Genomic DNA, 26,267 nt, shown 5'->3' with positions numbered 1-26,267 from the left:
ATAGTAGCATCGAACTTAACAAGCTTGACAAAATACCGGTGAGTCAAAAAAAAAACACCAAAAATTCTGCAGGGGGCCTGGCACCACTATTTGCTACGTCAATGGTGTCGTCGTTTTTTTTTTTATAAACAGTCCCTAAGCAGATTTGTTAAACTCGTTCACAACCATGGTAATCTTCACCAGTTTGAAGATATCAATCAATGTTTTACTTTGTTAACTATCCTGCCCAAGCAACACAAGTGATCATAAGCTGGTGGTCTTACGATCAGTCCTTATTAATTTCAAAGTTGAGTGAGTCATTGGGTTACTGCTCCAGGCTGTCGGCCAGTGATCCAGGCCATTTGTCGTTCATCACCAGTTTGTCGTGCCCGTTATCCTCCATTCAAAATGGCCATCTCTATCGCCACCCCCCATGGCCTCCCAACAGGCAGTTGTTTGTCCATCTGGTGGCGGGTTTTTCCAATTTTCGGTGGGGTGGATTGTTGCGTTCTACAGTAAGCTGTCCTACGTCTGCCTTCTAGGGAGTTTGACAACGGAGAAAACTGCACAACACTCACAAACATTACCGGCCATTATATTTTTTACACTTTAACGGAACTAAACAAAAAACCACGATAATCTAAAAAAAAACTCGAAACAAAGACACTACAACTTACAAACTCCTGGGAAAACAAATTACAATGGAGCAAATAACGTGATAATTAATTGTTTGATATACTGTTTACACTAAGTTTTTATGCTTCAAATGTATGTGCGGTTGCAAATTTGTGATGAATTCTTACAATTCACTACCATAACATTCACGCACTTTAAAATGAAGCACAGATAAATAAGATAAATTGTAAAAATATAAATGATTACATTACCTTATTTTTATTTATTTATGTCGTCAATCAATCGTAGACCAATTGTAGCTTATTAACTATGTCTTATTTATTATTTCCTGGCTAACCTTGAAAAGAATGCTTTTTGTAGTGTTATTTTATTCATTGTTACATCAATTGATTGGGGATATGCGTTATAGCATGACATTATTCTATCCAAAGGCCCATTTTTAGCATACTCTGTTTTTTGATTGTTAATGTTAATTCCTAATCCTCAGAGAGCAAGTGGGAACACATAAATTTATATTTTCTAAAATTTCAGAATCATTAACTCTTTGAGCAATAACATCATTCATAAATGTTACCATAGTGAAGTCTCTTCGTTTTTCCAGTCCATCTAAATTTACCAACAAACATCGTGATTCATAAGATGGAAGTAATAGTCTCGTCCAACCTAATTTTCGAAGGGCAAACAACAAAAAATGATTTTGAACAGACTCAATGCGGTTTATTTATGTATCCTGATACGGAGCCCACACTACGCTACAGTATTCAAAAAGAGGTCTCACATAGGCCACATACAATGTTTTTTTTTTTTTTTCTTTGGTTTGTTTTTTCCGTCGATCTTGTTTTCCGTGCTGAGCACCAATGCTACCGACGTGCCAGGAAGGCAGCTCCCACACCTGGACCCTACCTATTGACCCATCAACTCATGAACCGGGGACCAACGGCTTTACTTCCCATCCGAACATCCCGGCGGCGCCGACTGGGATTTAACCCAGGCCTGCTGGGGTGAGAGGTAATCACGCTTACCACTACACCACCGGCGCCGTTCATACAATGTTTTAATAACGGGTGTTCAATGAGAATGATTTCAGTGCCGTCCAGCGCTCTTGTGAGAGCTTCGCGACAAAGTTGCGTCGTACGGCTGACCAGGCCACTTCTCCAATATTCGTTGACGTTTTTTTGAAGAATAAACATTATGTTTTTAATAAAAAAATACTGAATTCGTTAAAAAAAATTTTTTTTAATGAAAATCAACAGTGGTATATCCACTCTATCGAACGCTTTACTAAAATCAGTACATTATGTTTCCACTTAATTTCCCTTTTTTAATTTTTAATTTGTTCCATATTCAAAATAAATAACATTTTATTTTAACCTACGTGCTCCAGTTACAACAGAGCATTTCCAGCCCAAAACGCAAACCGGTTGGACATGAGTGTTTCCGATTTAAATGAAACATTTCTCACGTGTTCGCTGCTACTAATGGTTGCATTTTTCATTTAAATATGATTTTTTCCTCCAGAGTAAAATTTGAAAAGATGCAAGATGAGGTTCAAAGCTATCATTGGAATAATTCTCAATGTACAATTCATCCATTTGTCGTTTATTTTAATGATAATGGTACACTAAACCATTTAAGTTTTGGGGTTATTTCGGACATTTCAAAGCATGACACAGTAGCAGTTCAGTTGTTTATCTCAAAATTATTAGAATTTTTAAAGTCGCAAATAACAGTCCAAAAGTGTATTTTTATGTCAGATGGAGCAGCATCACAATACAAAAACATAAAAAAAATTGCTAGCCTTTGTGGATTTAAAGATAAGCATAATGTAGAAATTGAATGGCATTTTTTTGCAACTTCACACGGCAAAGGTCCTTGTGATGCGATTGGTGGTACCCTTAAGAGAATGGCAACCAGAGCAAGTTTAGCTAAACAACACGAGCACCCTATAACGAACCCTAAACAACTGTACGACTGGGCAAATAGTCGTAAAGAAGATCTTCAAACAAAAATGCCATTTTGTTATGTTTCTACGGAAGAATACAAAAAGGCTGACACGGAATTTGATCCAATTTTTAAGAAAGTGAAACCAATTCCTGGAACTCGAAAATATCATTGCTATATTCCAGTTTCAAACAACCAAACTGCAGTAAAAATATCTCCTATTCAAACGATACACCCAAATTATTCAATGTATTCAAATAATATGAGTTGTAAAATAAAATAATAAATATATACTGTTTCTTATCTCAACAAATCTTTCATTTGACCACATCAACGTGCTTCTCTTCCGCTGCCTCTAGATAGAAACGGATAAGTCTGACAGCTACCATATCTGAGAACGAATTGTTTGTTTTTTAATATACAATCATGAAAAAAAATCTCGTTGCTGGACATCTCGACGAACATTTGAAAATGGCCTAAAATGTTGAAAATTGTTATAATTATATTTTTTTTAATTCGCATTAACTTGAGAACAGCTAGACTTAGGAAAAAAGTTTCTACATGCAAAGTTATTGAAAATTATGCGTAGAATTTAAATAAATTATTATTTTACTAAAAAATTTGCATTATCATCAACTTGTGAAAATCAACAAAAATTTAAAAAATTATAGATTTCTTTTTAAGAAAGTTACCAGCATACACTTTTCACAAAATTTAAGGGTATTCCATCAATTTTCTTGGAAAAAAATTTATAAAGTTCGAAGGGGGGGGGGGTGTTTTGAGATAATCATCGTTTTACGTTTTTTAAATACTAATTTACGAAGTTTTTTCTTTCAGTGTATTTTTTCCGCAAAGATAATTTAATTACCTAAAACTTTTTCTCGTATGCAATTTTCATCAGATCAATTGTTTTCAAGTTATGATTTTTTGCAAAAAAATTAATCCAAATGCAACCATTAGTAGCAGCGAACACGTGAGCAATGTTTCATTCAAATCAGAAGGGGTCGAGACAAAATTGACATTTTTTAACGATTTGAGCTGGAAATGCTCAACAGTAACTTACCATCCTTAATTGTTATGCTATATATCTAAGTATTTTACCTTGGAAATTCAGTCTTTTAAACAGGCTGCATGTCAGTATAACAATTGACATCTTAAAACTTAACCAAATCTTATCTAAGTATAAAGGAAATTAAAAGTTGTAATTGAGGATTGCAACGATTTTTGCCTGAAATTATTAATTAATTTGTTGGACATCTATTCGAAAGTCTCAACATTCTGGTGTGGGGGGGGGTGGTGTGGGGGGGGGGGGTGGTTTGTAATACCTGACCGGCCGGTGGCTGCTGAAATTTACTGGTGGGGGTGATGGTGCTGGTGGTGGTGGTCTCGATGACGGTGGCTAGCTTGATGGCGGGAAACAGTGAGGCTGATGAAAACTCGGTGGAAGCATCTGGCGACGCCTGTCGGTTAGCACAATGGCGGACTCTGGCGAACAAATGTTGGCTATGCTGAGAGTCTGTGGAGATGGCAGACTTGGATTTCACGGGTGTGTGGAGACCTGCTAGGTACCATTTGGGGTGGAACCCAAATCCGAATCTTCCCGAGTCCAACTTCGGTATCGTCGAGAGGCCAGTTCTCCACCAAAAGCTACCCTCACAACTAACGGGTCCTTAAGGGCACATGTGACCCACAAAGGCCCGATTGTGACATGTGACCTTTTTTAATACCTGTTCCATACCTGACTCTCTCTCTCTCTATCCACTCCTGCTACTACGACACTCTTACTCTTCTTCAATAAACTTTTAACGGGTTTTAGCTTATGTAACTGCTCTTGTTTGAGTTTACTTGGCAAGTGGCGGAAGAAGTTTCCGTGCTACTCGCCGTTCCCTTTCTCTGTACTTCTCGTACCCATTCTCCTATGTTCCACTGAACTCAATTTGTTGGCTCATCATCTATTCCAGCAGTTGGTAGTAAACTGTGGTATTGTATAGTGTACTAAAACTAGGGGTATCAAATTAGCAATTATTATTCAAATTTAAATGGACATGCAGAATACGATAAACATACAGAAATACATCAACAAATGTTACAAACGGTAACAAATATAAGCCCAAGAATGCTACCCTGAGAAACTCTTCCTCTAACAGGTAGTCCATAGGTTGATTAGAAATTTTGATAATTTACCTGCAGAGTTCTGTCAGTTAAATAGTTTTGAACTAATTTCATTATATAGAGTGAAAAATTAAACTTTTTCAATTTAGTAATCAAACCTTGATGCCAAACACTGTCGAATGTTTTTTCTATGTCTAGAAGAGCAAATCCAGTTGAGCAGCCTTCAGATTTGTTTGCACGAAATCATTCTATTTAAAGTTCATTTTTCAAAAAGTTTACTTATTGGACGGTAGCTAGAAGCTTCAGCTGGATTTTTATCCGGCTTCAAAATTGGAACAACTTTTGCATTTTTCCATTTATCAGGAAAGTATGCCAAATGGAAACATCTGTTAAATAATTTTACCAAGAAAGACAAGGTACTCTCTGGGATTTTTTTGATGAGGATATAGAAAATTCCATCATCACCTGAAGCTTTCATATTTTGAAACTTTTTAGTTATATACCTTACTTAGTCTAAATCAAGACAAAATATTAAGATAATCCCGAGCAACCTGATTCTCAATAGGACTAGCAAGACCCAAACTGAAATTATGGGAACTCTCGAATTGCTTGGCAAGTTTCTGAGCTTTTTCCGAATTCGTGATCAAAATTTTACCACCTTCTTTAAGCGCTGGAATAGGCTTTTGAGTTTATTTTTTTCAAAATTTTTGTGAGTTACAAAAAGGGTTTGGAACTCGAGTCTAATTTAGAAACATTATTTTCAAAAGTTTTGTTCCTCAGGTCAGAGAATCGTTTTTAAATTTGTTTTTGCAAATCCCGCCAGATAACTTTCATGGCAGGATCGCGTGTTCTTTGATATTGTCTCCTACGGATATTTTTAAGACGGATCAAGAGCTGAAGATCGTCGTCTATTATAATTGAATCGAATTTAACCTCGCATTTTGGTACTGAGGCAGGTCTTGCTTCAACTATAGAAGTAGTCAGAGATTCAAGAGCATAATTAATTTCATCTTTGGTTTGCAAAGGAATGTTTGGATCAACGATATATTCCATAAATGTTCGATATTACTCCCAATCAGCTCTATGGTAATTGAAAGTAGAGCTGTTGGGATTACAAATTATTTCTTGTGATATTTCAAAAGTTACTGGAAGGTGATCAGAACCGAAGTCAGCATGGGTAACCAATTGGCTACAAAGTTGACATGAATCAGTTAAGACCAAATCAATAGTTGAGAGATTTCTTGCTGAAGAAAATCATGTTGGGCTGTTTGGATATTGAATAGTGTAATAACCTGCAGAACAATCATCAAACAAAATATTACCATTGGAATTGCTTTGAAAATTATTCCATGAGCGGTGTTTTGAATTAAAATCACCAATAATGAAGAATTTAGACCTATGACGGGTAAGGTTCTGAAAGTCACCCTTGAGAAAATTCTTTTGGTGGCCTACGCATTGAAATGGCAAATGAACACTAAAAAAGTTAAATAGCTCGTCTTAATTATCTTTAAGAGATCGAGCATTCCAATTTAAAATATTTAATGATTTAAAATCCATTCCTGAATTTCAAAGTAATTACAATATTGTTCACAAATTTTACTCCAGTTTGAATAGCATCAAACATGGAGCTAGTTTTTAACATATCATAAATCATGTCAATTAATGATTTCTGTATGGGGGAGAGGTAGCTCATCGATTCTTCCGGTTCGCCTCCTAGCATCGTGCTATAAGGTACCAGGCGATAACCAGGGTAGTTGATCGATAGCTCGATGACGTAATTTCGTTGGCGTCTGCAATGTGAAATTCTCATAGCAGGCGTTGACGATGGGACGTTGTCGAGTTGTTGAATAGCAACTATCGTGGTAACTCACCGATTACCTGTCGATCTGCCAAATTTGGAAAGACGTCTGCATTGAATTGCCTCATATAATAATATTTCGCCCACTATATCACAAGAAATTGCGAGTAGCTGAGTGGAATGGAGATAAGTTAAGCATTGGGTACAGGACCATGCAGTTCGTTTTGAGTCCCCAAGCAGGCAAGTTGCCTCTCGGGGCATAGAAAAACAGTGTATTTCATTTAACCGGTGTGTCAATCCGAGCCGCAAGAAGAACACAACGTAGGGTCATACTTATCCTGGACGAAACATTGACGAAACAATATATTTGCTACTACCACCAAGCTCTGTGCATTTCAAGTGGATTAAAACAGGTTTAGGTTTAGGGTGGGCGTTGGCCAGATTTGGATTTTCAGATGTAATCCTGGATAGGACCCTGTCATTGAACGTCGCGTGAAAGTGGAACTTAATGAAGGCCTAAGTACTTTTTCGTAGTTTTTAGTTTTCGGATTTGAAAGATCGTCGGTTACAGTGGCCTGCTTACTGAGCAGAAAAACGCGGTCCCAGGTCCTTACATATCAAAGAGATTTATGGTAAAATCGCTGGTGTATCGTGTATTTTGCGAAACTCGTTGTTGTCGTTGGTTCCGGGTTTGAATGGATACACAAATTTGAGCAACGGTATTATGTGATATGAGGGGCTCGGTGGCCTTAGAGCAACCGTTTTTGCTTACTGAGCAGAACATCATGAGTCTAATCTCAGGCCCATCCACATTCAAGATTCGTCAATTGTTTTATTTGTTAATATGACTACATGGTAATAACAGCAACTCGATGATTAAAAAGGTGCTCGTCTGCCTAGTGGCAAACGTTTTTGCTTACTGAGCAGAAGACCGTGGGTTTAGTCCCAAACTCCTTCGCGTTATATGATCGTTAGGACTTCAATTCAGCTTAAATGAACCCTGCTGCAAACCCAACCCTCTTATCCAACATCCCAGTGATTCCTCGTGGAAGTGCAGAGGTGTTCTCGGCTTCCATCAAAGCGAGTGTCATGTTAACTTCCCATTCCTTTCTTGACCTGTGTTCGGGCGCGGCCGGCGCTGGTATTGCCTAATTTAAGATCACCAGTTTTTACACATTGAAGATGATTGCTAGTCCCAAGCATCGTCTATTGGTTCTCTGTGTAATTACAGCTGATCTGGTAGTAACAGAGTAGCAACCGTGGGCGGTCAATCAAGCTCAAGCTCAATTAATGATCTCTGTAAAAATTCCATTCTAGGAGCAGTAATGCTTCCTAAGTCAAAATTTTCGAAATTTCCGTTACAATTACGTTGGTTAGTATTTTTATTTCTACTCGCTGCAATAGCAGTGTAGGTAGCTCCTTTTAATCGCTGAACATTGTTAGCAGCGAGGGGAGTAGGTACAGATGAAAAATTTGAAGCAGGGGTGACATTTGTGCCTACGGGTACGAATGTAGAATTTGTTCCTCGCTGACCGTTGTTAACAGCTGAGGAATTTGTACCTGGTCGGAAACGTGGAGCGTTTCCTACCTGACGGTTAGAACGAGATTGTAGGATCGCTTTGCGAGTCTTACATTCCCAAAAATTGGATTTGTGGCTTTCACCACAATTTGAACATTTAAATTTCTTAGGATCTTCCTTCACAGGACAGTCGTCCTTTGCGTGAGAGTAATCACCACAATTCATGCATTTAGTTGGCATGTAGCAATTTTTAGTTCCGTGACCCCATCCCTGGCACTTGCGGCACTGGGTAAGGTTTTGGAAATTTCCTCCAATTTTTCTGAAGTGTTCCCACTTCACTCGGACATGGAGCATAAGGCTAGCTTTTTCTAAGGCCTTAAGGTTGTTTAGTTCACTAGACTTGAAGTGAACTAAATAAAAATCATTAGAAATCCCGTTGCGCGAATCACCAGGACGGGATTTCATTTTCATTTTGATTACTTGGAGTGGCACAACTCCCAGTAATTTTGCCAGCTCATGTTCGATCTGATCCAAGGATTCACCACTGGGCAGTCCTTTCATGACAACCTTGAACACACGTTCAGTTTTGGTGTTGTAAGTAAAAAAATGTGTGCTGCTTCTCAGTAAGATGCTTGAGAAGACATTTAAACCCGTCCAAGGTTTCAGCCAATACACGGCATTCACCCGACGTCAAATTTGTAGAGAAAACTTAACTTTCACGAAGTTCAAAAGTTCCATGCGAAGAGCATGGAAATCGGAAGTGGTTATCACAATAGGGGGAATCTTTTCCTTCTTGGCATTAAGCCGGGAAAGTTTACTAGAATTTTTCTTGGATGATGGATCATTCTCATCATCCGTGAGCAAATCAAATTGATTACTCAAATTAATTTCATCAGAAGGGGGATCTAGAGTTTGCCCCTTTTTTGTGCGTTTAGGTGCCATGGTGGCAGTAAATTTTTTATCTAAATCGACTTCCAAGCAGATTACTATAAGGATCTGAAGGATCGAAGAAGAATTTTCCAAATCGATATTCAAGAAGGATTACCTCGGGTAGGGTCCAAACAAGGATCGAAGAGGAATAAAAGTTGAACAAGGTAGAAATTTTACAGGTTGAGCACTAAAAAGTGCTGTTTAAATTTGTTGTTGTTTTAGGTGCTAGTAACACTTCCTGCAGCAAAAAAGAGAGAGCACGATGCGGAATATGATTTAACTATCCTTCTTTTCCTGTCCGGTCGAGTGTGTTAGATGAAGAAAGCACAGTACAAATTTAATCTTATTCCTTTGCTTTCAGAAAAATCGAAAACACTAGCTGCCAAAAGATGATAAACTCCAATTTTTTAAAATGCTAGAAATCGGTTCGATCCCAGCCGAGGTCGTTGGGATTTGTACGATGCTAAAAATCTTATTGGTTGATTCCGGCCCATATGTGTATGATGGATGCGATATCTACCAGGAGTTGAAGTCACGTCCCTAGCAATTGATTGCCTCCAATGGATGCTGGTGATTGGCAGTCGATTGCGGAACAAAGATCGATGTTAAATCAATTTAAATAGGCGAAACTAATAATGCCATTCGATAATGAAATTTTGCTCTTGTGTTAGATTGCGTGGACTGGCCCACCAAAATAAAAGTTCCAATTATCCACCCAACCCCTAGATTTGTGCCTCTAGGTGAGAAAATCATTCGCTGAATGTTTTAGCTCATTTGGTTGTGGGATGAGCTGGTGCTTTTATTTTGAATTTTTTATGGGGAATTTGGATGAAATACTTGTAAAAATGACACTCCTATGCTCTATCGACCACAAAAAAGGTTTCATTATTCTTGGTTTGATTCAGATTTTCAAAACTTGTAGTACAATTAATGAGCAACTACTTTGCTGAAGATTGCATCATGAATCTTGTTAGTTTTATTGAGATATTCACTTTTGAATATATATGAGCATTTTGTAGATGAAAATTTCAACTAAAAGTGGTTATCTAAGAGTGGTTATCGCACCAAAACACGCGAGTCTGGATGTCAGCTTGTGTAAAATATGAACTTTTATTTATAGTGGTCATCTAGTGGGTACGTTATTTTTAGATATTTTGAGATCTCCTTCACGTTCTTCTTGAAATCGGGTAAGGAAAAGGCCTTGGAAAATAAGTTCCATGATTGATCTGTGGAGAAGTTGCGTTCTGAATGCCAATAAGACAAAAGTGAGGAATAGGCTAAATACCGAAACGATGAATTCAATTTTGAAGGCTAAGGCGTATGTTGCAGTACTGCTTCAATCCGTCCTGTTTGTGTTTATTTTAATCTTCTGTAACTTTTTTAATTGGTCCGTTAAAATGCCCAAAATTGTCGATTTAGATTAATTTATTCAGTCTCGGATATTTATTGAACATTAATTACATCCACTCATATATGTTAATGAGTAAAATTTCACATTTGCTTGTTTACTACGCAATATTCGAATGCAAATTGGGTATAGACTAGAAAGCTCTCAAATAACAGCATTTGAAAAAGTTCAAAGAAGGCAGGCCAGTTCGTTTAATTCAACAATAGAATTAATTACCCAACATCCCAAGAGCCACCCCATCGGAGGCAGTCCACCCGATAGCATCGTCATCAACGCCACTTGGAGAGCCGCGTTTTGGCGGTCAAGTGTATCTACATATACCAGGCAGCAATTGAAACGCGACACAAGCGGAAAGGTGCCGCTTCTAAATTGCTCGTCATCGCCGGCGATAGCACGTACGATTTGTTTTATGACAAATTCTAGTGTAGTTCAACCGAACCGCGCGGTTCGGTACGCAATGGACAGCGGCAACACGACACCAACACTATTTTCTCAATTGTTTTTTGATATCCGATTTATTAGTCGATTACTTCCTCGCAGCAGCGTCAAAACCACGCGGGTCATCAAAAAGCGACGCATCATTCAGCCGGTCATAAAAACTGGAATCACGTAGCCAGCCGGTTGCGGTTCGTATATGGGTCAACCGTGGCCACCTCCACGGTCGATGATCGTCCTCCAAGAACACGCACCGACTGGGGAGCAGCTGAACTTGACACGCGGTGGAATATATTGTTTTTCGGCGAACTGGCGACAGCAAATTGGAGAACTAGTATAAATTGTGGCCACCGCGGGCAAATCGATATCAGTTTCAGTTATCTAATCAAACAATTAGTTCTTTCCGTAGAGTTCTGTTGAGCTTCCACACCTGCTACTACAAAATGAATAGATTCGGATTTGTTATTGCACTGGCACTGGCCACGGTTGTGGCAGTGAGTGGTGAGCCACCGGTGCGCTACCGTCAGCCATTCAGCCGCGGGTTTGGACGTTTGCAGCAGGCTCCAGTTTTCGCCCGCCAAACCGCAGGCTATGACTACCCAAAGCCATCCGGTTATCACTATCCTGAACCAGAGCAACCGTTCCCACTGCCAGAGGAACCTACTGCCACCACCACCGTTGCACCGACCACCACCGTAGTGCCAACCACAGAACTGCCTACGACCACGGCAGCCGTCGATGACTATGATGACAACGCTACCGAGGATCCGGAAGCCGAAACCGTCGAGGCCACTGCCATCGTCGCTCGTCTGCGTGCCGGTCAGCTCCGCCAGGCTACCCGGAACAACCGCCGCCCAGCCCGATTGGAAGCCTTGGACTCACAGCAGCAAAACCAAGACCAGCAGCGCCCGATCTACTTGGTAAACATCCCAGAATCCACCCTACAGCGATTGGTTCTGCTCAACCAGGCTCAAGCTGCTCCTGTCCCAGCAGCTCCATTCGCGGCAGCAGCTCAGCTGCAGTACGCTCCACATCCTGCAGCTGCCCAATTTCAGGCTGCCGTTCCGGCTGCTCCGTTCCCCTATGCCGCTCAACAGCAGGTGTACATTACCGATGCTGGTCTAGTCTACGCAGGGAAATAATTGTTTATTAGACGCTACTCTTCTATCCTTACATGTTAACAGATTTTGTGTAGGGCTTAGGCAAGAGTTGTGAAACCGATGCCAAATCTGCATATATGTACATATGTTAGCCGACTATTATTGCTTGTGATACCAATGATTCGAGTGTGAATAAATCTTTACTGATGAAAATCGAACAAATTGCGATTGTGGTCCTATATGTCATTCATGCTCAATTTTTTCAGCAACACGAATTTTAGGCCTGAATGGTTGAGAAATTAAAAAATAAGACATTTTAAACAAGTTCATCAAAATACCGATACAACCGAAAGTGAGGATGCGAAAAGCTAAATTCACGAACTTTAATGATTTGCTCCTTTGATTGGGATTTTATTATTGGGGTGCAGTGCTGTTGTCGAAACATCGATTTTGCGAACAAAATTACATCTATTGATATAATATTGTATCTGCTTTTTGCCACTACATCATTATTTCATACATCAGCTTGAATTACATTGATCGATATTACATGTTTTTTGCTGTGTGGTGACCTTACGGAACAGTCAGAGCTGTCTTGCTTTACTGCCATGCCAATGACGTTCTATTACAGGGGATTTTGTACAATCTGTAGAAGGGTTCCAGTCAATCGCAAAGGGGATTTATAAAAAGTTACAGTAGAGATTCCGAACAAGCCTAGGGGGAATTTCAGACAATCCCACACAGCAAAAAAATAATTTTGATATCACGTCAAAGTGGATGCACTACAATCATGTCGAAAATATGGTGTAATATTACTTGCTAAAAAGGACAAAATTATCATTAATACAATGCATTAACTGACATTACGCTGCTTTTACTGCATTTGTTTATTTATGTGGTCATAAAAATTACATGAAATTTTCGACATGATTGTAGTGCATCCACTTTGATGTGATATCAAAATTATTTTTTTGCTGTGCAGTTCGGTATAGGTAACTTCGGAAAATCCAAAGAAGGAATATGAACTATCCCAGGGAGGATTCCGGACAATCACAGGAAGAATTGCACTCAATATTGAGGGGGATTCATGACTGTCCAGGGGGGATTCCATATAATCCAGTCAATCCAAAGATAGATCCTGGACAATCCAAGTATTAAAAAATGGTATGTTATGGTTCCTACATCCTTTCGACGATCGCTCATTGACAAACTTCATATAAGTTTCAGAAAAGAATCAACTATGAAGTTGGCCAGAACTTACCTATTTGGACCTGGGATGAACAATTAAATAAAAGACTGCATTCAACAATGCTCCTTTTGTGTTAAATATCGATAAACACAACAGCACCAGACGATGAAAATTCAACTAGTTCCTGTTCAACCTTTTTCAACTCGTGTCTATTGATGTCTTTTTGCTCTAGTATCAGGGAAAACAACGAACGCTTCTAGAGATAGTTGACTCTAACTCTGACATTTTCCAGCTAAATATTCTCAGAGATTTAAACCCCGCTTCCTTAATGAATCCTGGTAAATAAAATGTTGCTCATCATGAAAGAGTTTCCTCATTTCAGGCATGTAGTGCAACAAAATATGAAACCTCTTTGACCGATTTTGTGAGATTGAGTATTAATTTTCATGAGCTAAATTAATCTCCTGAAAACATTTGGCCATATTCTTACTTCCTTAGTCTTAAAATCACACCATCTAGTGTTTCCTTCCCGGGCAATTTACCAGAATTATCATTTCCCGATTCCCAAAAAACTAGTTTGACTTCCCGAAAAGCAGTTTACTTGTACGAATACCATGATAAACATATGTTATATTAAAAATGACCACACAACTTTTGGGGAAAATTGATAGAAATTTCCGGAGGAAGTTTGACGAATCTTTAGTGCGAAGGCAGGAAAGCTTCCTGGCGAAGAATGTTTCAAACGAAACCGGTAGACGCTTCTGACACAATCTGTGGGAAACTCCCGGACGAAGTTAGAAGAGACTTCCATGCAAATTTAGGCAGCCGGATGAAACTGTCAGTTTTCCGTTGGAAGTCCGGATGAAATGGGAAATAGTTTCCACTTCCAGCGGTAGGACTTCTGATTGTAATCTAGGACTTCAAATTATAATCTGATACTATTGGAATTAAAAAAAGATGATGTAACTTCCGTTGAACAATGAGCGAAGGTGGAAGATTCTTCCAGGGCAAGTTTAAAAAAAAAAAACTTTCGTGCAAAGTCAGACGAGATTGCCCTGAGAAATCATAAGAATCCTTCCGAAGAAGCTGGTCAAAATCTTCAACGGGAAGTTGGAAGAAACTTCCAGAAATTGTCGGAAAAATCTTCCGGGAGAAATCCTGATGAAGTTCAAGTTTTAATAAATAACTACCGAAAATATTTCCCGATTTCCGGAAAGAGTCTTCAGCTATTATAAGATTCCCGGGTAATAAATGGCTGGGATATGGAACGACTAACACCACCACATCACCAAAAACTTCAAAGACATTACACTTTAGCCATCCATCCTAGAAAGCAAAAGAGACCTAAACATCCCTTGGCTTGGACAAGAGCCATCTAACTTGGATCTTTTAATGAATGAAAACTAAATCTTAAAATCAAAACATTCTGTCAGACAGGGATTGTTTTCATATTATTTGATGAAAAATATTAGACTACTTTGTTTGTTGTTGAGTAAATATGAGTTACTCAAATTTACTCAGGGGCTGTTCCTAAACTATGTAGACAGTTTAGGAGGGGGGAGGGGCTTACAATTATCCACGGCCCATACAAATTTTGAAAAAATTGTATGGACAATTGTATGGACAATTGTATGGACAATTGTCTACGCAGGGAGGAGGGGGGGTCAAGAATCCCAAAAACCGTCTACGTAGTTAATTAACAGCTCCTCACTGCAAATATATTTACTCTGAGTACAGTTGTCTTACCCCTAGGTCGAAGCTCTTTATAGCAACATCGCAGGGGACTCCAATAGACCGTTATAGAGAACTGTCGTTATAAAAGATAGTTGTTATATAGAATTTCAATGTCGTTATAGAGAGAGAAACGTTACTCCATGCTAAATAATCAAAGTATAGTTTCAGATGATTCCATTCGATTTTTAACAATACAATACATATCGTTTAAGATTATACCAAATCAAATGTTAATTCATGCTTCCCCTAGAACCTGTTTTTTTTAATCAAAAATTTTGCTGAAACTGTCCTTTGGCAGATCATCCGTAGTTAATAAACCTGCATATATTGCTTGGAAAGCATCTGAAATTTGATTCTTAGAAGGCGCGCTGGTTATTTCATTGTCAACAATTTCATCAGTCAATGAGTGGTTTTGATCATCGATACTGCTGCTAGATGATTGAGCATGAAAAATTCGAACTATGTCATCGTCAGTCAAAAGTTCTCCTTCACAAAGGCCGTCGTCAAAAGTCACGTACTCTGGAATACACAAATTTCATAAATAATATTATTGAAACATTACACATATGTTTATTAGGATGGGTCATCATGATCATTTTTTTCAGAACAATGTTTTTTTTTGGTTCCATTTAGGGTCTCAAACAACATGGCATGGGAAAACCTACTATTTTGCATCTTTATTACAAGGGACCACAATTTTGCACAAACCACGCATCTAAATACGTTGAAGTATAGTCCAAGAAGTGCATAACAACTTTGCTCAAGGGTGTGTGGTGCTAGAATGCCCCTAAAAAATAGTTACAGCTGTTCAAAGATCAATGTTTTGAGTTAAATGCCAAAAATCCCTTTTTCTGACAACACTGCCGGTGTAGCAATGAAAGTCAGACTCAAAACTGAAATAACTTCGGAGCTTCTTATCTTATTGATTTGGTGTGTTGAGATGAATTATTCACAAGCAATTTTTGAATCTCATCTCGCCATCCTCACTCATATAAATGAAAGTAAAGCTTCAAATTGCAATAACTTCGGTGTTTTTTTTTCTCTACTTGGGTGCAACTAGAAGTCAAGTAAATAGAGATCTGAAGTTTGTAAAGTGTGAATCTGAACCATGAAGTCTGAGCAGTGATACTCAGCCCCAGGCTGCGTGTATTTTTACAAGTGACTTTGAAACCAAGGTGGAGCCTCAAACGAATTCATGACTTCCCGATATTATGATGGAGGTGTGGCGGATCGCTGAACCTATCAAAGGAGAACATTACTCGGGGAATTTCAGACCGATGAACCGGAATGGTATATGTTGGTTCCTGTCAAGAAGTGGATCATCTACGATTGGGATTGCTACGCTGAAAAGTGGCACACCGGCTTGTTGCAGACTTGGTGAGATCGTTCTTTTTTTATCGTTTTTTTTTTATCAGTTTGTACTTTGTTTCCGTTAGTCCATGTTTGAGGTTGATCATGTGCCCACGGTTTGAGAAGGAGTTGACTGTGTGTGTGATCGAACGTGATGTTTTTTTTTCGTGGAGTTTTTTTTATCTAGATCGATTGCTGATCTGGTCAAAACCAGGTTCAGGAGACGATTTATAGATTGTCAGCGAGTTCATTAAGACAGAAGAAGTCCTGCGAGAGCTGCATCTCATTGTATCTAGTTCTAGTAGAACCTCCATGAGGCGTCCCATCATTCGTCCCTTCATTAGTTCCATCATTCGTCTCAGCGTTGAGTCACAGCGCTGAACCTGACAATTGGCCACGAAAAGGCTTGCTAATGCACATACACTTAGACAAATAAATGTAAATTTAGGTGCTCTGAGAGCGACATATACGAGCCTCAATTTTGAAATAAATTTGAGTCAAAACAGACGCGAAATATAGCTCAATCAAACGTACTTTTCGTCGAGCAACGAAGTTTTTAGTCTCGGAGTACGTAATGTTACATGACATGCTTGTTTACGTCTCATTTTTTATGTCAAAGATGGATTCCGTCACGTGTAACATTAGTTATTTCTAAGTGTGCAGTAAAGCAGTTGGACTAATCATTCAAACAACGTCTCGTCACTAACAAGTTAGCGGACAAGTGGATATTAAATATTTACACTGCAACAATTTTCGTTTTAAAAACTACACACTTAGAAATAACTAATTTTACACGTGACGGAATCCATCTTTGACATAAAGAATGAGACGTAAACAAACATGTTGTGTAAAATTAAGTACTCCGAGATTGAAAAGTTCGTTACTCGACGAAAAAAACGTTTGATTGAGCTGAATTTCACGTCTACTATGACTCAATTTTATGTCAAAATTGACGCTCGTATATGTCAGTCTCAGAGCACCTAAATTTACATGAATTTTTCTAAGTGTGTATATATAGTAAGCCCCCACCCCGCTCTTTAACTACGCTTATGGGATTGAGCAAATGTTTTTGAATAATTCATCTGAACATACCAAATCGATAAAATAAGAAACTTCGAAGTTATTTCAGTTCGAAACTTCACTTCTATTGAGCCCCCCTCTCCAACTACACATATGAGATAGAGATAGAAAATTAATCTGAACATACCAAATCGGCAAGATAAGAAACTCCGAAAATATTTCAGTTTGGAATCTGAATCCCATTGTGTTGGCAGAAAAAGGGATTTTTTGTGTTTAATTCAAACTATAAATTTTTGAATAGTTATAACTTGTTTTAGCTACATTCTAGCATCGTACTTTCTTTGGCAAAGTTGTTAGGCACTTCCTGGAATATATTGGTACATACTTAGTTGCGTGATACATGCAAAATTGTGGTCTTGAGGGATAAAAATGCGAATAAGTTGGTTTTTCCATGCTAATTTACATACAAATTTCAAACGCAATGCGGAATGCCGAGCTACAACCAATCGTCTTCAAATTTTGCACAGTGTTTGGGATTCCAAATGGAACCAAAAAAGGGTTGTTCTCGATTGGTGAGGTAAAGTTTGCGTTTTTCCATATAACGATGACCCACTCTAATGTTTATAACTCCAAATGAATCAAAACCTTTCTCAGTGAGCATTTCAAATTTTGATTGAAATAAACTTTCTTCAGTAATATCAGTTTCAATGCTACTCTCATTAATACATATTAAATGGTTTGGTTTGACAAAACCAGCTTTAACGAAGCAATTAACAATTGTGGATTGTTTAAAGTTGTTATGCCATTCATCAGCTATCATTTTAATGCACTGTAGTAAATCAATTTTCAGTGATTCACCATTTTCAATAGCATTCAGTTGATATTTCAAAAGCTTGTTGCGGTAGTGCACTTTCAAAGACTTGATTATGCCAAGATCAAGAGAATGGAGCACAGAGGCCATATTCGGAAGGAAATATGCCAGTTTGATGTTGCTCAATTTTTGCTGAATGTTTGAATGGCTGGAACAGTTATCGATAAACAAAATTATTTGCCTTCCTTCAATCATTCTTTCATCAAGTTTAAGCACCCATTCTTCAAACATGAAGCTTACCATCCATGCTTTTTTGTTGCTTCTATAGATGACTGGCAGGCTCTTCATATGTTTAAAGCGTCTAGGTTTAGCACTTTTACCAATGATCAGAAGCTCCAACTTTCCTGATCCGTCCATATTTGTGGCAACAGCAACCGTAATTCGAACTTTAGAGTATTTTCCCCCATAACATTTATCACTTTTGAAACAGTATGTTTTATTGGGTAAGCATTTGAAAAATAGAACCGTCTCATCAATATTAAACACATCTTGTGGACTGTAGTCAGCAATCAACAGTGGCAACGTATCGGATATGAATCGCCCAGCGTCAACAACATTTACAACTCCACTTTCTCCACTAGCAATTTTGAACGACAATCAATTCCTCTTAACAAATTTTTGAAGCCATCCGTCGCTCGCTTTAAAAGAATCGTGTTTCATTTTCTTTGCAAGTTCATTTGCTTTTTCTATATAATCACGCCAGATATCGGAATTTTGTACGAAATCGCTTGCTGGCAAAATAATTTTCTAATGGAACACACTGAACCGAGCGAGTTTTTTTTTGTGTTGCAGTGAATACAAACGGGCCTGTAATGAAAAATTTGGTAAGATAGACTTTGTAGCACTTTTAATCAATATCCTTACCTTTTGCTGAATCTGTTCTTTATTTTTTATGATGGATAAAATAGTATTGTGTGGCACTTTGAATTCTTCGGATAATGTTTTATTTTTAACACCATTTTCGAATTTTTCGATTATGTCCAGTTTATTCTGTAATGTTAATGCTTTTCTAGTTTTTGAACTCATTTTCGACCGTGAACTGAAAGCAAAAGCAATGCACTTTTACTTGAAACGAACTTTAATGCATCTATTTTTTTAAACAAAAACACGTAAGTTAACCAATACGCGAAAATCTTGTTCAGGTGGTCAAAATTCACGTCAAAGAAAACTACGACCAAAAACACATCTTTTACTAAAACTTCAAATTTAATAACACTGTGAGATGCAAATAGTACCTTCATGATACTGAAAAAAGCAACGATGGTGTGTCGTTATGGAGAAAGGTCGTTATAGCGAAATGTCACAATACAGAAGAGGATTCCTATGGGAATTTGAAGGGACCTGTGGAAATGTCGTTATAGAGAGATTTGTCGCTATACAGATGGTCGTTATAAGGAGCTTCTACTGTAATGGGGAAACAGAGCCCACTCATCGTCATCTGCCGTCGAATTGTCGTGATTTTTACATAAGAATAGACCTAAGACAGCGGCAAAAAATCCGATTTTTGGATTTGTCGACCTATCCCCCTCCTCGACAAATTCGAATGTTGTGTGATATTATCGAAACTTTCAGCCAGGGCCTGGTTCGTCGCCGGACTTTACTGAAAATTCTATCAAAACACATGACCTAAGCTTGCCCCGAAAGCGCAGTTCCACACCCAGGGCAAACTTTTATTTTTTCGAAAATCGCCGACGGCAGCCAATCGAGACGGTAATAAAAATTCAAATTGAATGTCATTATTAGTTCCGTTTAATGTCCCGTAATTACATTCGGGTGCAATTTCGGCGAAAAGACAAACAATAAAAAACAAACTTTCTTGCCCGGACCATTATTTTTTTTTTTTGCATCTCCACACTCCTCCATCGACTACCCTTCACTAGACTAATACGTACCTTCCATCGCCATCGAACCGAAACGGGAGAAAACGAGAAAGTTTTCATTTCCGACTAGGCTGGGCTTTGGCGTAGATATTTTTACCAAGCCCTTTTCCCACGTGCGTCCCTCTCAATAGACCGAACGATGGCATTTCAGCCCTAATGGGGGGATGGCTGTAATGATTGCTCACGAGAATATATTTACCCGGACAAAGTGCACTGCGCAACGCCGCAGGTCGGTGAAAAAAAAAATTCCCGACAAAATTTCCCAACCAGGAAAATGGTAGACCCCATAAGCAGCGGTCGGACGGTGTTTGCTCAAAATTCATGTAATAAAATTCCACCTCACTCTTCATTGCCCTCGCTGGCTGTCGACACGGTCAGTATGTGAGCTGTCAGTTTGGTGCATGTATGAAATTCGATTTTATAGTTTATTGCTGCCCCAAGTATTGTATGGTATGTTATGGTGAGTCCGAAGTAGTGCAAACGGCAAAGTTTGGCAATTACACACCGCCTGGCAGTAGTAGAACTACCGGTCCGGATGTAGTTTTGCTTCCCCTCTGAATAAAGGCCGTCCAATCGTTACCTAGGCCACATAACTACCAATGAATTTCACAGTCATTGTGTATGAATGCGATCGTACTCATCCGCAATGTTTATGATGTGTTTGATGCCGTAAAAGTTGCAGCGCTGCTGTTGATGTTGTTGCTCTGAAGTTGAGTGTGTGTGCTTTTGAAAAAGTTTGATGCGATAGAATTCTAACGAAAGCTTTCATTTGCTGGCTGTATGAATGATGGAGATTTGTTCATTTCACTGACATTTCAATAGCTTCAAGCCATGCATGCGAATGAAAGCAGATATTTGTTCCCGAAGTGCTTCCAGCTAAGTTTATTAGCAACAGGCTCAAAGCGTTAAAATCCTAATGATGTTTTGAATCCGATATAAAAATGTTGAACACCCAAACACTCTCATATCGCGACTAAGGCCATATTTACGGAGATTTGTTGGTTTAAAGATTTGCAAAACCCAAATCATGCTAAGGGTCAAATTAAGGTGCTCAGAAAAACTCAAAAACTTAAATCTTGCTCTGAAAACTTGCCAACCAACAGCTGGACCTACGACAAAATTAGTGCAAACCCTAACTTTTTGTCAGTGTGAACCGCAACCTGAGCTGGGTTTAAAATCATACGAGCAGATCCAATCTTCATATCTGATCCAGGTTGGAACTGTATAATAAACGAATTTTAGCACAAATTTTGACGTAGGACTACGTCTGTGATTTCTATATGGGGGTACACTTTGTGAAAACCAAAAATGGAACATGTAACAAAATTATGAAAGATTTTGAACGTTAATAACTCAGCTGCCCCTGAACTAATTTCAATAATTTTATCACCATTCGATTAGAAATATGTCTATGCATCTGCTCAATTTAATACTTTAACGGCGCCGGTGGTGTAGTGGTAAGCATGATTACCTCTCACCACCAGCAGGCCTGAGTTCAATCCCAGTCGGCGCCGCCGGGATGTTCTGAGGCATAACATCTCTGATCACGCCTTCCTTCGGATGGGAAGTAAAGCCGTTGGTCCCCGGTTCACGAGTTGATGGGTCGATAGGTAGGGTCCAGGTGTGGGAGCTGCTTTCCTGGCACGTCGGTAGCATTGGTGCTCAGCACGGAAAACAAGATCGACGTGAAAAACAAACCAAAGGAAAAAGAAAAAAGAAAAAAGAAAAAAATTAAGACTTTATCATTTTTCAAAATGTCACTATTGTGCAACTGTTGCTATGATAGTTAAAATTATCACCAATTGCCTGCGAAAAGCGATTTCCCTAACACAGATTTCAAAGTTGAATTCCATCCGGTCTCACCAAACGGCGTCTTTTCAATCACCGCGTGGTTAGTGGTGGTGTTCTCTTGTACACAGCTAGCAGCTACCTATCAAGGCTGTCCTCAACCGCTGATCGAATTCCCATAGCAAGATAGAGCTGGAACTAGGGCGTAAGATCTTTTGTGAACAATGACTTCTTTCGATGATGTCTGGAAATCAAGACTCGCCCACGAAAATCAACATAGCCATCCGATAGGGTAAGACATTCCCTTACCCGACGGTAATGTTGGCTTGCGTGGGCGTTCATTGAATTACTTAAATCATCGAGAGAAATCATTGTTTACAAAAGCTGCTGCGCCTAATTCCAGCTCTATCAAGATATGTTTAAATCTAACATACCATATTCTTGAAGGCTACATTGGAGGTGCAATTTAAAAAAAACAAAGTCGGTCGCAGCATGAAAGTGGTCTTATTTTGATCCAGAGCTGATGGATTTTAATTCATAATACGCAAATCGATAGTATTTTTTTCCACGAATCTGTTAAAATTAAGACTTTAGCATTTTTCAAAATGCCTCTGTTGAAAATTGCACGAATGTGCAACTGTTGCTATGATAAATAAAATTATCACCAATTGCCTGCGTAAAGCGATTTCCCTAACACAGATTTCAAAGTTGAACTCGATCCGGTCTCACCAAACGGTGTCTATTCAATCACCTCGTAGTGAGTGATAGTGTTCTCCAGTACAAAACGAAAGGCTGTCTCGAGGGGCACGCACTAGTCTTTCAATACTACTTTCACACTTTATTTCTTGGAGTAATTTAATTACCGACAAAATATTATATATTGATTATTTTTAATACATTTAAAATATTTTTTATGACATTAATTATCGTTCATTATTTTAAATATCACGCACCCCTATCTGGAAGTGCGCGCCCCTCGGGCTGCCTGCAAGCAGCGAGCTGCAGCCCACATGACCATCAGGGTTACCAAAACGAAATCTGTGTTTTTGTAAAAAATAAAAAAATCTTTTCATCTTAGTTTTTATCCATAAAATCTGTGATGATATCTGGTTTTTTTCTACAGAAGTTTGCGAGGGCAGCATTTTATGGCCGAGCTACGGATAATTCCAGGTCGGTATCATCGATACTGGTATACTTTTACTTTTCAGCGTCTTCACTATTCTACGTGAAGCAGTGCACAGTGGTCCAGAATGAAGATTTAGCTGGAATGATATGTTTTGAGCCTGAAATTGAAACTTTAGACTAAAAGTCTCCTCTACAAAGTTGTTCCTTATAGTTAGGCCCTCATTTTTATGACATTGAATTCTAGGGTGGTTCCTATTATCATTAAAATCAAAAATCTAACTTTTTTGTTTGAATAAATTAAGGTATACATTCTTCGGCAAAGTTATAGATGAGCTAATTTCAAGCAACTGTGGTGAAAATAACTTTTTTGTATCTCTTAAATTGGCCAATTTAGAGCAATTTTCTTGAATTGAGTTCGGGTGGCTCTCAAAAAAACATTTTTTTTGCTCTATTTTTCTTATTTCGAATTTCTCAGCAAAGGTGTCTTCAGATAACTTTTAGATCTTAATAAGGCGCAAATTTTTGCTGCACAAAGCTTGTCAATATCTTTCGCCGATCAAGAGTTCTTGATTTTTTTATACTAAAATTATGCACTTTTCAAATGTTAATATCTCTGGTTGGGGCAAACAAAAAAAAAGTTTTTTTGCAGTATTTGAAAGGGCGTATGTTATTCTCAATAATATGAAAAAGTTGGAGGTATGTTATTTTTTAAACTCGTATAAAATCAATTTGAATTTATTCATATTTTTTACTATATTTGACTATATCTTTTTTATTAGAAGAGATACAGGCAACAAATTCAGCTATAAAACATTCGTCTTAAAGAGTTTTAAAAGTCTCTAGAAGATGACTTTCATGATAAATCTCAAATAAAAAAGTTATTGCCAAAAGATGGATTTCATAGGACCACTCTAATGACAAATTTATATAAAATGTGCTAGTACATTTGTTTCAATATTTGGACGTTTAGTGTCTTGGAAGAAGTTTTTGTTCTTAAAAATTCCCTTCTTTTGGTGTTTGCAGACGTCAGGGTGGTCCTCAAATTAGGGAATTTTTAAAACTAACTTTTTTGTTTTACAAAATATAAACATGTGTTGTTCAAAAAAGTTGTAGTTAAGTTACTTGCAAGCAACTTTGTCGAAGAAAATTTTTTTCTATCTCTTAACGTTCTCATTTTAGAGTAATTTTTCGGAGTTGACTTAGGGTGTTCCTGGAAAAAATAGTTTTTTAGCAATAACTTTTTTATTTGAAAATTCTCATGAAAGTTAGTAGACTTTTAAAACTCTTTAAGACGAATGTTTTATAGCTGAATTTGTTGCCTGTATCTCTTCTAATAAAAAAGATATAGTCAAATATAGTAAAAAATATGAATAAATTCAAATTGATTTTATACGAGTTTAAAAAATAACATACCTCCATTTTTTTCATATTATTGAGAATAACATACGTCCTTTCAAATGCCATAAAAAAACTTTTTTTTTGTTTGCCCCAACCAGAGATATTAACATTTGAAAAGTGCATAATTTTAGTATAAAAAAATCAATAACTCTTGATCGGCGAAAGATATTGACAAGCTTTGTGCAGCAAAAATTTGCGCCTTATTAAGATCTAAAAGTTATCTGAAGACACCTATGCTGAGAAATTCGAAATAAGAAAAATAGAGCAAAAAAACTGTTTTTTTGAGAGCCACCCGAACTCAATTCAAGAAAATAGCTCTAAATTGGCCAATTTAAGAGATACAAAAAAGTTATTTTCACCACAGTTGCTTGAAATTAGCTCAGCTATAACTTTGCCGAAGAATGTATACCTTAATTTATTCAAACAAAAAAGTAAGATTTTTGATTTTAATGATAATAGGAACCACCCTAGAATTCAATGTCATAAAAATGAGGGCCTAACTATAAGGAACAACTTTGTAGAGGAGACTTTTAGTCTAAAGTTTCAATTTCAGGCTCAAAACATATCATTCCAGCTAAATCTGCATTCTGGACCACTGTGCAGTGTTATGAAAATCGGGTTTTTTTTTTATTTTTGGAGTATTTCCCAAGCAATCAAGAAGTGACCGCAATGGGCCAGCACGTGTCCAGGACGGATTTCGAGTGGTGTTACACCGAGGAACCGCATCACAGTGGTTCCTGGCTGGCCAAAACCTCAAAAATTAAAATTGATATTTTTTTATTTCAATATTTTTTTATCATTTTTACATGTTAAGAGTATCTTAAATTGAATGATTTGTGCAGTTCTGTTATTTAAATATTATTTTATGGCTGTTATAGTGTAGGGATATCAACATTTTTTGAAAAAAATCGTAATGCTTCTTGTTACTGTTTTGCTCAAATATAGCAAAAAAAATGTGTTTATAAACTTGGTTGCTTGAGAAGAAATGTTCTCCGGCTTATTTCACGTCAAATAGAGAGTATAAAAGTGTGTCTTAGTGTTTTTAGTGACAGTTTCTAATATAAAAATTAGCAAAAATATACTTTTTTCGCATTTAGACTTAGCAAAACATACGACGGACACATCCGCCCACTATCATTTAGTAACCAAAAGATAGCTAGAAAAGTTAGCTTTCAGATAGGCTTTAATGTGTTTTGCGATTTTTTGCGAAACATGTTGAAATTAGGAATAACAAGTAAAGAGTTCTTTGGAAATATCTGTTTCTAAGTTATATAATTTGCGGTGTATACCGTAGCAAGCTTCACAATGCCTTTTCAAAGCACACCAATACGCACACACATATACACACGCACCATATATCTATCTCTTATTGTTCATGAGTTATGATTTTTTTTAAACAAGCAGGTTAGGGTGACCCCTAGACAATCGGCATTCTTTAAATGTCTTTTTATACGTTCATTTCTCGTGAAATTTTAATCCCATATATTTTAAGAACTTTTTATGACGCATATTTTTGCTAAGTTGTTATCTCTTTTATTTGCAAAGTTAACTAGTTTTGTTGAAAAATATTACTTTTTTAAATTTAAATTAAATGCTTTAAACACAAAAAGCTCTTGCAGTTTTTTTTTACCAAAAATGAAAAAAAAAACGATGTTTCCAATGAAGTTAAATGTTTGAAAATCGGTTTGCCCCATTTTGAGATATTGACAATTGAAATGAGTCATTTTTTCGAAGAAAATAGCCTTTAGCTTTCTAATAAAAAAAGATAGTAATCTAGTTGCTTGAGAAAAAATATACGTCATCAAAAGTTCTAAATGTAATCAAAACAATGTTTTTTTTACAAGAAATTAACGCATGATTTTAGTGGCCACCCTAACCTGCTTGTTTAAAAAATCATAACTCATGAACCATAAGAGATAAAAACGTTGTGTCCTCTACAAAGTTGCTTTGAATTTAATGTTCTACAACTGTTTAGAACACTGCTTTGGTCTATCTCAAATAATAAATAGTTTGTATTTTTAATTCACCAATTTTATGGACCACCCTAATTTTAC

The sequence above is a fragment of the Ochlerotatus camptorhynchus genome, unplaced genomic scaffold, assembly GCF_037179485.1.
Source record: "Ochlerotatus camptorhynchus isolate MF236.1 unplaced genomic scaffold, CSIRO-AGI_Acam_v1.1 ptg000232l, whole genome shotgun sequence".
Lineage (NCBI taxonomy): Eukaryota > Metazoa > Arthropoda > Insecta > Diptera > Culicidae > Ochlerotatus > Ochlerotatus camptorhynchus.
This window is presented reverse-complemented; position numbering follows the sequence as displayed.